Below are 14,022 nucleotides of genomic sequence, written 5' to 3'. Positions count from 1 at the left end.
TGTGGCCTAATAATATAATAGTGTCTTAGATTTATAAAATGCTTTTATGCCTAACCCGCAATCCTTGAACTTTTAAATCTACATTTGTTTAACCGGGAGTGTACAGAGTAAAAGCTGAGTACACCTCCCTGAAGAAATCTCTGGAGAGTTGGAGATTGGAGCAGATCACTACTAACGTTGCAATTTCCATGCATATTCCAGGAAGTAACTTTAAAAAAATATGTGGTATCAAAAACATTTTTGCTGAGTGGGTCAAAGTGTTTCATTTAGTCTTCTCGTAATCCCAAGGAAGTCAGTTTTATAATAAAGGTAAGGTAAGTATGGATCAGCAATGTTAAGGAACATGCCCAGAATTATATTGGGTTGGCCAAAAAGTTTGTCTGGGTAAGATGTTACGGAAAAACCTGAACGACATTTTTGGCCAACCCAATATGACCAGTAAGTGATTGTTGAGATTTTAACAGGTTTGTTTAAATTCAGAGTCCATGCTCTTAACTACTTTACAAGAGAGCTATTGTATTAACAAATTTCCTAAATTATTTTTAATTTCTTGGTCATGACATATTGTCAGTTTAATATATTGCTGAATTTTACTAACTTGTACTTATTCCTGATTTTCTGTGTATATTCAAAAGTTATACTCATTTGTTTCGTATGTGTGTGACACATTCATTTTTTTTAAATTTTAATTTACTTTTGGCTGCATTGGGTCTTCAATGCTGTGCGCAGACTTTCTTTAGTTGCATCAAGTGGGGGCTACTCTTTGTTGTGGTGTGTGGGCTTCTCATTGTGGTGGCTTCTTTTGTTGCAGAGCATGAGCCTTAGCTTGCAGACTTCAGTAGTTGTGGCACGGGGGCTCAGTAGTTGTGGTACATGGGCTTAGTTCCTCCGCGGCATGTGGGATCTTCCTGGACCAGGGATCGAACCCGTGTCCCCTACATTGGCAGGCGGATTCTTAACCACTGCACCACCAGGGAAGTCCTGACACATTCTTTTTTGATAGATATTATCTAAAGGACAAGCTAGAGTCCTTTAAATGTATTTAATTAAAATTTTATTTTAGTTTAAAAATTTGGAAGGTATACACACTGTCTTTGTTTCTATAAGAAAAGAGATTCTTTAGTCTAACCCTATCAACATTAAGAGTGCAAAATAAGACTTCCACTTCCAGTCAAGATAGAATAACAGGGACCAAATTTACCCTCCTGCCTGAAAAAATAACAATAATGAAATATTTGAAACACAGTTTTTAAAACACTGGACATCAAGCAATAAAGGATAGTGATCTATAAGAGACTGGTAACAAATGAGGTGAGTCCTGTGGTTTTCCCAACTCGTTGCCTTGAGAGAGCTTCCAAGATGTGGTGAAAGAAGGGAGAATCTAAGTAGAGCCTAGAGAAGTCCATAATGAGAAAAGGTGGAGCTCAGAATACCAGGAGACCAGGGCAGTAAGAGTTTGGAGGACAGGGTGGTGGAAGAGGGAGATGCACAAACAAAAAGCTCAGTGGATATGTAGACTGTCCCCTTTGAGTGTTCAGAAGAGTACTGCTTAGCATATTCAAAAGAGTTAGAGTAAATGGTGCCTGGTGCCCACATAGGACTGGGAATTGTGCTGTTTCACCAGCAGACTAGAAAGCCTCATAATTCACAGGGAGGTGGGTGGAGTACTCAGAAAGTCTCACCTCAGTAGTGGAGAATAATTAGCCTTCGAATAAATATGACTCTACTGGCAAGTAAGACCCTGGATTATCATATTATTTCCACATAATATAACTACATCTAAAACAAAGCTCAAGAATATTTAAGGAAATATAAACGTTTCCTTGCTGGAGCACTCAACAAGGGAACATTCATAAAATCTGATATTCAATCAAAGATTATCAGCTAAAAAGCAAGAAAATGTGACCCTTGATGAGGAGAAAAACATAAATTGAAATAGATCCAGAATATATGTTAAAGTTAGCAAAGATATTAAAAGAATAATTATTGTGGTAGTCCATGTGTTAAAAAATTACGTAGAGCTAGGGAAGATATTTTTAATAAAGACAAATTTATAGAGATGAAAACTATAAAGTGTGACATGAAAGATATGCTGGCTAGAACTAACAGCAGATTAGCCACTGCAGAAGAAAAAACTAATGTATTTCAAGACATAGCAATATAAATTACACCAAAAGGAAGCCAGAGATAGGGAAAAAAAATCAAAAACAGTGAAAAGTGCATCATCAAGCTGTGACCGGTTCAAATGGTCTAACATACATGTAACTGGCATCCTCAAAGAAAAGGGGCAAAAGCAGGATTTGAAGAAGTAATGTTAGAAAAATTCCCAAGTTTGATTTTAAAAGATCCAAGAATATCAAAGGACCCCAACCTTAATATTCAACCAAAACATGAAAAAAACTACACCAATGCACAGTATAATCAATTTGCTCAAAACCAGTGATACATAGGAAATCTTGAAAGGAGCCAGAGGTAAACAGTCTTATGTAGAGAAGAACAAGCATCAGCATGACAGTCAAGTTCTTGACAAAACAGTGTATGCAAGATTGCAGTGGAACAATATCTGGTGTTGAAAGAAAACATCATCAAACTAGAACTCTCTACCCATACAAAATATCTTTTCAATGGTGATAAAATGAAGACTTTTTCAGACATACAAAAGCTGAAAAAATCCATTGCCTGAAGACCATACTACAAGAAATGTCAAAGGATAATAGAGGGCCTACTGCATGAGTAAATATATAAGAACTTTTTTTTATTATACAAGGCAAGAAAAAGAAATAAAAGGAATCCAGACTCTATTTGCTGACCACATGATTCTCTCTGTAGAAAATCCAATGGAATCTACAGAAGAACTACTAGAACTAATAAGCAATTTTAGTAAGAATGCAAAATACAAAGTCAATATGAAAAACTAAATTGTTTTCTATATACTACATACAGAAATTGAAATTTACAAGTACCATTTACAATTACATTAAAATACTAAAAGTTAAAGATATTTCTTGGAATAAAAAAAGATGTGAAAGACCTATACATTGAAAACTATAAAACATTTCTGAGAGAAATTAAGGAATACCTAAGGAAATGAAGATATATAGCACGTTCATGAATCAGAAGACTTATTATTATTGTTAAGATGATAATTTGCCCTCAATTGATCTCTTGATTCAATAGAATCTCCATCAATATCCTAGAAGGTGTTTTTGTAGAAATTAACAAGCTAATTCTCAAATTCATATGAAAATGCAAAAGAATTAAAATATTTTTTAAAAGTTGAAACAGAAGAACAAAGTTCGAGGATGAATACTACCGGATTTCAAAAAATATTATAATGCTATTAAGACTATGTGGTACCCATGTCAAAACAGACAAATAGAGCAATGAAACAGAATGAAAAGTCCAGAAATAAACCCTACATATAAGAACAGCTAATTTCTGACAAAAGTGCAAAGGCAATTCAGTGGCAAACTGCAAAGACAATTTAGTGGCAAAGACAATTTAGTGGTAAAAGGATAGTCCTTCCTTTCAACAAATAGCACTGAAAAATTTAGATATCCATACACAGAAACAAAAAAAACTCCCCCCAACCCTGCAACTTTGTTCCATACCTCAGACCATGAACAGAAGTAATTCAAAATTGATCACAAACATAAATATACAACTAAAACAATACTCCTACAAGAAAATATAGAAAAAATTCATAACCCCAGATCAGGCAATTTCTTAGATACGGTACCAAGGCATATTCCTTTTCCTATTGTGTACCTATGGATATTCAAAACAATATCGGTAATAATTAAAAGAATTATTCTTTTGATGAGAGTGAAAGAGGCCAAACTATAAATAGTGCATACTATGAGATTCAATTTGTATAAAACTCTAGAAAATGCAGATTAATCTGTAGTGACAAAAGCAAATTGGTCGTTGCTTCTGAGAGGATATGGAGGGAGGGAATAAAAATGGGCACGAGGAAACTGTCATGGGGATGCTAGGAAATTTAGGAGGTGTCTTAAGCTCTGACAGTGTTTGAACCCCATTTCCCATAGGCTAGGTCTCTACTGGCCTGTTTGGACTGTGGTTCACTTCTTACCTTTCTCCTACTTGAACTGGATGTTCTCAGTCCTGCCCTGAGTTTTGCTGACATTTTTTTTGTTAACCATCTGAGCAATTTATGAACTCTAGTGTCTAGTCATTAATAGTTTATTAGAACTTTGCATAATTTCGCCTGCTTTATTCAAGGTAATTTTGCCTGGACAGAGCTGAATAAATAAAATGTTGAGCCTGCTCTTAAGCTTGGTCAGTTAGGACCTTGCAATGATTCAGTGACAAGCTAGGCAATCAGATGCAGCATCTCTTCCATTCCTCAGGGATTTCATTATGCTCCAGCCCAGAACATTTCTATGGTGCTCTGAGAATATATTCTTTTTCTTATTCTTAAAAGAAGGTTTAACAGAAATAGGCCTATAAATAAAGATCTTTGATTGATCTAGTAAAGAAAGACAGAAAGCATCTGTTACTTACTGAGGAAGGAGAAAGTTCCCCCTGTTTTAGAATTCATTGTTTAAATGCTTGTCAAAGGTCAGCGTCCTGTAGCTCGAACAGTTAAAGGGGAAAAAATAGATGCATTTTCCAGAATTAAAAATTAAGCCTTGGTCTATTACCCTTTATATATAATGGACTAAGTGTGTGAGAATTTAACTGCCCTTGTGTTGTTAAGTTCTCCACACATGCATAGCTTAGAAATCTATTTCCCTCTGGAAAGCTGTGCTCTGGCAAAATTGAAGAAAATTGCTGTGATGAAGGTATAATGTGCTATTATTCTGCTTGAGGTTCAGTATGAATCAATCTGACAATCAGATGTCTAATGATGGTTCCTAATTTCCTTCTATTCTCTCCTTGTTTTCTTTGGAATTCATCTTCTCATTTTTCTCTTGCCAAGTTTGAGACCAATTCAATTCAATTGAGTGAGAGCCATTGAACATCTGCTATGTAGAATAAGTTGCGCTGGACACTGTGAAGACCAGAAAAACAAAATAAGTTATAATCCCTGCCTCAAGGAGCGCACAGTTTAAGTGAGAGATAGGCAAATGGACATGGAATAGTTAACCAGTGCCTGGTACAGTTCCTGGCAACTGAAGGTACTCATTAATGTGTGAATTGAATTAAAAACACTGAAAAATAGTTTAAGGCTAAATGCAAAGTGTGTGGTACAGATACAGGATTTCAGAAATAGCAAGACATCAAAGTAGGCTGAAGTTTTGGCGCATCATGGAAAAATTGTACTTGTGATGAGGCAAATTTTAATGAGAAAAAAATGAGAAGGATATTTCAGGTTAGGGTCATTATAAGGAAATCAAAGAGATGGGTGTTAGCATCGTGTGTGTCCACAGCAGAGAGAAGCCCTTTATGACTGGAGAAGATAAAAACACAGAAGTAGGTTGGGGTCAGATAATGGAGGGCCTTGTACAAATTTTGGACTGTATTCTGAAGATTCTGTGGACATGGAGAACCCCACATGGGTATTTATCAGCAGAGCCTTATTTCTGAAATCTGCATTTATATAGCATGGAGGATAGATGGAAAGAAAAGTACTCTGAAGGGTGGGAGAACTGAATGTAGAAATATAGAAACTGGGTAATGACATCTTGCAGTATTATGTGTCCAGCATCGTTGAGAAAAAAGAAACCAGTCATGGAAAGTAGAAAACAATGAAACTCACAAAGTGTGAAGAAGAAATAAAATTTGACTTCCTGACATGGAAGTCAAAAATTCAGGAGAATACAGTCCCAGAGACAGAAGAGAAAGCTCGAAGGTGGAACTGATGTAAAAAAGATTTTGTTTTGGATTCAAATTTGAGATTGTCATGGCAAAGTCAGGATGATACAGGTTCTTAAAGGAGAAGCTCCAATTAGAGATAGATGTTTATTAGTGATGAGCTTACAGCTTTGGAAACAATTGGATTGTTTAGAGCCTTGTTTAGAGCCTTGTTTGGGGCCTTGGAAACAATTGGATTCTGTTAACTCAGCAGTGTCTCTGTTTCCTCATTCTCCTCTGTTTCATAGGAAATAAGTCTGGAGATCATTCCTCAAAATGTCCTTCTTATATGGCTTCTGGGTAGATTATTCCAATGAGAGCATTTTTATGATGTTCAGAAAGCTCAGTCTTCACTTATTCCTGTGGCAGCTGTAGTCTGACTTCTCACTGGTGGCCTCATTGCTGCGAGCAATCACTTCTAAACTTCTGGTCACCTTCTGGCCTTACTTCTGCTTCCTCTAGCCCTCAAGTTGGGTACGCTTCTAATTCCCTGTCTTAAAACCTTTTCTACTCAACATTTCTGGACTGAAGTCCTCTTTCCTCATAAATTCTGACACAAAAGCACACTCCACATGAGGAGATTATGAGCAATGACAGAGACTGAGCAGTATTTGTGTGTGTGTTGGAGAAGTACAACCAGTGAAAACACAGAGAAGCAATGGTCAGGAAGTTAAGGAAAAAATGAGCACATCTTGTACGAGAGCCTACCTAAGGGAAAATTGTGAGGAGAGATGTGATTTTTTTTTAATCAGGTAAAGGGAAAAAGTAAAGAAAAGGGATTGCACACTGAGAAAATGGTGTCATATTTGTCAAGGTGAAGGACAGCTTGCAGGAATTCAGTTTCCCTGTATTAGTATTCCCACACGTTTAATTACAGGGTTAATGAGAATGATATTACCCAAATAGCAGGCCAACATAATGTTTGGTTGGACAAACAGATGATCAAGATCCCTGGAACTTGATTACCACAGAGAAGCCAGAGTCTTCAAAGCCCTGAATTAAGAAATGGAATCTATAGTACTACCCTGCCATATAAAAGCAAATTGCTTCTTTGGTCTTTACTAAGTGGTCTAGAGAAAAAGCATTTAGCAGATTTAATATCAACAGGCTATTAATCACATTTTGACCCACAGTGCAAGAGGCAACACTACTTGATTATAAAAGTCCACGTAAGTCTACAAAATCCATGTGTCTTTGGCATAGACCACGTAGGTGAATTAAATGGAGAGGACACTATCAAATCTGATAGTGGCACTCATCTCTGACATATTATCGGTGATTTTTGAAGGGAGGGGGCTAGTCCAACCACTGTCATTTGATCCTTCCTGCTTTACACTCCTTACTCCTTGGATCAAAGAGCTACAGTGGGTATATTTTCTGTTGTTGAAGCATGATTTACATTCAGAAGCTGCATAGGTAAGCACAGGTGAGTTCACACACCCACTTGGTCCACTGTGAGATGGACTCTGACTTTTGCATTCCTTTCTCTGTATTATAACACATTTAATGTAGGTCACTGACTTCCATAAGTCCCTCCTCTGAGTACTGGGATGCACAGGATCTCCCCAGATTAGTGTTAGCTCAGAGCCAGTTCAATAATCTCTGAAGAGTCTGCTATTCCTCTTTCTCCAGTGCACAGCCACACTAGTAAATGACTGCAGGTAGCTTTGGGAAACTCAAGGAAGAAGATTTACACAACTTTCTCGTGGTAGTGTGGCAAGGGGGATCCTTAAGGGAATCTGGTTCTCCTTTCATTATGGGGCCACATTTACAAACTGGCTCAGATCTGCGAACTGAGTAGCAAATTGTGATTCTCCATGGTGTCAGCAAAAGTCAAGACTCTGCTCACAAGAATTAAAGATTAAAAATGTTTTTCTTATATTATACAGTGTCCAAATATATTTGGTCTAGGAACACCAAAGATCTCTGTGGGTTAAGCAGAGATCAATTAGCCACTACCAAAGATCTCTGTGGGTTAAACTATTTTGATTACTGCTCTCTAATCCTGCTGCCCGTGTGGACGTCACCTCCAGCTGTCCCTTAAGACTGTGAATCAGGGAGCCCGTTTCAGAGGGAGCATCTCTCAACATCATCACTGGCTTAAAGCACCCTGAGCTTTTTAGGATGTTGATCCTTTCCTTACCAGTATATTTCTCCATGCATTGGTAAATGTAGTATTTTCTGAACACTCCCTTGCACTAGACTTATTGGGTTGGTGAAAGGGACACACATGACAAATTCACTCCAAATTCCTGCTTCCCTAAGCATTTGAATGTGTCCATCTACAATATACCAAAGACATTCTGGCATCTCAACTTCATTTAATTTGTGTGTGTGTGTGTGTGTGTGTGTGTGTGTGTGTGTGTATATATGTAGAAAAACTATTGATATGTAAAGGGACAGTGTAACTTACAAATCACAGGTAAGGTTTGTGCCTGAAAAGGGAAGGAGGAAATTGGAATCTGAAATGCTTCACCTGTCATTTTAATGCTTCATTTCTTAAAAATATCTGAACCAAACAAGGCAAAACATTAACATTTGTTGGGTCGTAGTGGTGAGAACACAAGTGTTTGTTTATTCTTCCTATTTTTCAGTGTTTTAAAAATATTTTATATTAAAAATATTCTAAAATCTCAAACAATCAAGATGAAGCCAACGGTTGCAAGTAAACATGTTTGTAGCACAGATCACATCACAGGGGTTTCGGAAAAGTGATTCTTAAAATAAAGGCCCTTAAAAAGAATTGATGACAAAAAATTAACTTCTAAGAAGACAAAGACAAAAATAGATGAAATTTATGTTCTACTTGAAAATGTTTTATGAAGAGACGCTAATTCTCCATGTTTCTCTGATTAGTTAGATGGATCAATCGTGCCATTATGATGGTTTTATTCATTCATTCTTGGAGATGAGCAGCTTCCCCTAGGAATGCCCTTTTCCTTTATATTAAAGGTTAGGAAAGGAAAAAGCTAATAAAAAAGAAAAATTGAAGTCCAACGCCACAGTTACCTCAATAACCAAGCATGAGCACATATATTTTGCTTATCCACATTTCATCTCAAAGTGTGGGTTTTATGTGTAAGTGGTCTTTAATACAATCATCTGCTTACCACTGACTGCTATGATTACTGTGATTCTTTTTGATGATTTTAACAGAGAGAAATGGGAGTAGAAACTGATGCTGAAAACTCTAGTTAACCCGACTCAGAACCGACAGCCCTTCCCTGAGATTTTCTGTGTCTTTAATTCGATAAAAATAGTTCAGACCAAGAATTATCAAAGAGGAGAAAGAACAAAGCTTCTAATAATCATTTATAAAAGAAAAATAGAAGAATAGCTGAATCAGGTTTATGAAGCTACATGGACACATTTCGGTAGAAATGTGTGCTTTGGAGTAAAATGTGCTGAGCTCATACAATATATGAACAATTTGAAAGAGGAACATTCAGGGTCACCTGAATAAATGTATTCTATCCTCAAACAAACCACTGACCTCTAATCAGCTATTTCTATCAACATACCACTAACAGAGGGAGTAGACAGGATCGCCCTAAAACCTTGTCATTTGAAAGGGCTTTGCACACATTTTATTTTATTTTTTTTAACCCTCTCATCTCTCTGTGGGATGGGCAGAAGTTCATTTCAGAGATGTACACACTGAGGCGCAAAGGCTGGATACATTTCCCAGGTCTCACAGCCGGGTGGTGGTAGAGCCTGGGCTTCTGGGTTTTTCCTTTCCATCTCCCCGACTCTTCATTCTCCTTACTCTTTCCGTGTTTTCTTGGTCTTGACCTTCCAATTTTAGGGAGATTGGGAAACGTTTAAAGCAATTCCTTTTGGGAATCCTTCATGAAACACAGTATATTGACCCTATGGGGTTGTGTGCTGTGTGACTCTGCGTAAGTTTGCGACAACTCTGTGCCTCTGCTTTTTTTGTCTATATATACTTTATAGGGCTTTTCTGATGATAAGTAAATAAATACATTTAAAGTACTTAAAAACTGTGCCTGGCATATAGTAAACATTTAATAATATTTACCAATTCTCCTTCTGATCGCTCCTTACATGATTCATAACATGTTCAAAGCAAAACTCCTGATTGTCTCAGCAAATGACACTTTCTTCCACTCAACTACTTAAATCAGAAATTGACAGCTTTCTTAGAATTTTCTCATGCTGACACCAGTTATTTCCAAGTCTCCTTGACTTTTTTTTTAGAATTCTTTTTTTTTTGATGTGGACCATTTTTAAAGTCTTTATTGAATTTGTTACAATATTGCTTCTGTTTTGGTTTTTTGGCCTGGAGGCATGTGGGATCTTAGCTCCCCAACCAGGGATCGAACCCTGCACTGGAAGGCGAAGTCTTAACCACTGGACGACCAGGGAAGTCCCAGGTCTCTTTGACATTAACTCCAGAATGTTCCTTAAGTCGTCCAGTTCTCTGAGACACCACTCTAAATCAGCCACACCTCGTGTCTCACTTGAGTTACTGAAATGGGTTCCTAATTGGTCTTCCTGCTTCTTTCCTGTCCTCTTCTCCAAATGATTCTTCAGCACACAGCAACTAGAGTGAGCTGTAAAAAGCACAAATTGGATCCTGTCATTCTTCTGCTCAGAATTCTTCATGATTTCCCATTGGATGGAGGACAAAATCCAAAATCCTTAAGTGGAAGGGCCTATAAATTCAGACATGTCTTCTGCCATGTGTCCACTTGCCAACCTGTGTTCACTCCCCCTGTCACTCACTGTGGCTCATCCGCACAGCCCTTCTAACGGGTTTTCAAATGTTTCAAGAGCTTTACTCTCTTGTGCATTTCAAGTTTGCTTCTAGGGACTGCCTGGAATGTTTTTCTTCCCTTTTTTGGATAATTCTCACTTCTCTCTTTGAGTCCCAGTAGATAGGTCCTCAAAGAGAACTTTTCTGGACCTTGAATCTTAACAATTTGCAATTATATATTATCTGTGTCTTTATTTGCTTAATGATACTGTGATGATGGGAATCGTATTTGTCTTATCTGTTGTTTTATTTCAAGTGTCTAGCAGAGCAGCGCTTAATCAGTATCTGTTGAATTAATGAAGTGAATGAATGAACTGCGGCTGATGCAAGTACTTCTTCATTTCAGGGACGAAAACACAATGCAGAGATAAGCAAGTCACAAGCTGTTCCTAGATCTGTTGCCTTTAAGTGATGAAATCCAGAATTGTGTGTTACATGCAGAGTTGATACTATTTAATTTTACTGTTAACAAAAGGAGAGACTCTGCTGGAGGGGGGACGTGCACGGGCTTTGTAGCCGACCTGGGTTTAGTTCCATCTTAATCATTCACTGGTGCTGTGGCCCAGGCCTAGTTAGTTTCCTCGCTTGGAAAATGTTCTTCCTAACTCCAACTCCAAAGCTGCTGCAGAGAGTTGAAAGGAAGTGAATGGCTCACGTTGCCGGCTTCATGAATAAATATTAGCTGTCATTTTCACTGAAAGACCTTTATTTTGGCACTTAACTATGAAAGGGAAAGAAATAGGAACCAAGAATGATAAACTGTTGATTTCTTCAAAATACCCAGAAAAATTTCACTCCCGGATCATATAAAGGCCTGAAATAACAGGTAGTAGAAGGGAAATATTAAAACCCATGAATTTTACTGAAATCAAATAGATAGGTTCTTGGGGCTTCCCTGGTGGCGCAGTGGTTGGGAGTCCGCCTGCCGATGCAGGCGACACGGGTTCGTGCCCCGGTCCGGGAAGATCCCACATGCCGTGGAGTGGCTGGGCCCGTGAGCCATGGCCGCTGAGCCTGCGTGTCCGGAGCCTTGCTCCGCAATGGGAGAGGCCACAGCAGTGAGAGGCCCGCGTACTGCAAAAAAAAAAAAAAAATAGATAGGCTCTTTACATTCCCAAGGCAAATGTATGTGTGCTTCCTAGGCCTGGAATGTTCTGTGCATGTCTGGCTCCTCCTTCTGCAGGTCTCACATGCCTTTTCCTACAGGCCATTTCTTCAACACCATGTTAAGTATCCCCCAACTCCTCCCCACACCACCATTGCATTGCTGATATGAGCACTTTATACTTTTTTCCTGGTATGTCACTATGAGCTTAGGTTGCTTAACTGTCTATATATGTCTGCCTATGTTGGGTGCAAGTCAATGAGTAGACTATAAATACTGAAAGGTAGCAGGACATGCCACCCCAGGATATGACTGTAAGAGTTTAGGACTTGCCACTCCAAGATACGCTGCTTTGGTATATTGATTATTTGGCACTATAGGCACTTGAAACACAGCAAAGGCAGGAACAGGTGTTCTCTGAACTGCCCTTATCTGCATAAAGATAGAGCCTCCAAAAGCAACTCAACTGTCATCATTTCTCCTCCCCGGGCATTTCTTCAACCAGGGGGGACTGAGTCTTGTCACAGAAGAGGAGACTAGAAGTCTGCCCCACATCCAGACACACTTTGTCATAAATGATCACCACCTCCATCTATTCTTCAAAGGGCCCATTTATCTTTCCTAAAAATCGTCTACTGTCCCCTAAGAGGGCTATGTCCCACTCCCGCTTTCCCTATTAAGATGGTATTTAATCCTGACTTCTAGGCCACTTAGGGGGTTTACTCATTTTCTCTGAGTACCTCACATATATACATGAGGTATACTGTTAAGAAACATCTTTATTTTTCTTTGCTTGCTTTTCTCTTGTTAGTCTATGTTTTCTTACAAGGCGTCTCAGCCAGGAACTCAGAAGGGTAGAGGGAAATGATTTTTCCTTTCCTACAACACCAACAAGAACAGGATCTTGTCATTGTTTTATCCCAGCACCTAACACGCGGCCTGGAACGTACAATGTGCTCACAAAGAAAATGAATGAATAGAATGGTTACCTCTATAGCCTGAGGGTCATTATACCCCTTTGCAGAACTGTTTTTGTCACAGCTGAAGTATAATGCAAGAATCATTCCTTAAAAAATCCACTTCTTTGTTAGAAAATCTCTTGTAATGTATATAATTTGAAGCTATGGCCATTAAACTATACATTAGGGGGGCTTCACACAACTTTCTTGAGTTGCATCTTCACTGCTTAATATTCAGGATGCATTAACATTCCCTTTGAGTGAGGAGACTTTTCTTCCTTCCTCTGGGTGTGTCCACAGTTCTCCACAGTGTCATATACAATGACTAACGTGGACTGGAGAATGTGGGCATGTGTGTACATCTGTGAACCTTATAAATTATAAAGCCCAGAGAAAGTGGCTTAGCCCCTTGAAAAGTAGGAAGAATAAGGCAGGAGCTCATAGATACTTTTTTTTTTTTTTTTGCGGTATGCGGGCCTCTCACTGCCGTGGCCTCTCCCGTTGCAGAGCACAGGCCTCGGGTGCGCAGGCTCAGCGGCCATGGCTCACGGGCCCAGCCGCTCCGTGGCATGTGGGATCTTCCCGGACCGGTGCACGAACCCGTGTCCCCTGCATTGGCAGGCGGACTCTCAACCACTGCGCCACCAGGGAAGCCCCTAATATTTTATATTACATGTTTCTATTATGAGAAATGCACTGGATGCTTAAGTTGACTTATTTGTTTGACTTTCCCTTATATTGTGAAACACTGTTTGTTGAGGCTGTGCTCTAAAGTGTATTTTGGTCGTTGAATATATTTTTCTCTGTTATGAGAAGAAATAACATAATTTTTCTCTGTTAGGAGAAAGGAAGTACAGCTAATTAAAAATGAACGATAGCCACTCTGAAGTTCATTTGTATTTAAATTTTGACTATGGTCAGGGATTATTACAGAAACATAGTTAATCAGAATCAGAGACACTCAGACACCATAAACTGAAGCATTTATAACCTCACTTCTTGACTTATGGCCTTAACATTATTCTCCTAAATTGAGTTTATTATAATCATTTTATCATTCATTCTAAATTTCGTTTGAGATGGTTGAGGGAAATGTCTTGAATTAATTTCAAATAATCCTACATAATTGATAGTCTATATCTAATAGTAAATAACTGCAGTGTAATTGAACTAAATTCTCAGAATCTTTGCCAATGACCTGAATTCTAGGTAAGATAGTGAAAGAAACTGACATGACGTTGAATTCTTCTGGTCTTTCAAACTCTATATCTTCCAAACCATATAGAGTTTCAGGTTCCTTCAGTCACCCATGGCCCCATTTCTTTCTTAGTCTCTCATTAGTGGGCTCGCGCACACTTGGATGA

The sequence above is a fragment of the Stenella coeruleoalba genome (assembly GCF_951394435.1).
Source record: "Stenella coeruleoalba genome assembly, chromosome: 9".
Classification (NCBI taxonomy): Eukaryota; Metazoa; Chordata; class Mammalia; order Artiodactyla; family Delphinidae; genus Stenella; species Stenella coeruleoalba.
The sequence above is the reverse complement of the archived record's forward strand: the minus strand, read 5'-3'. Positions refer to the sequence as shown.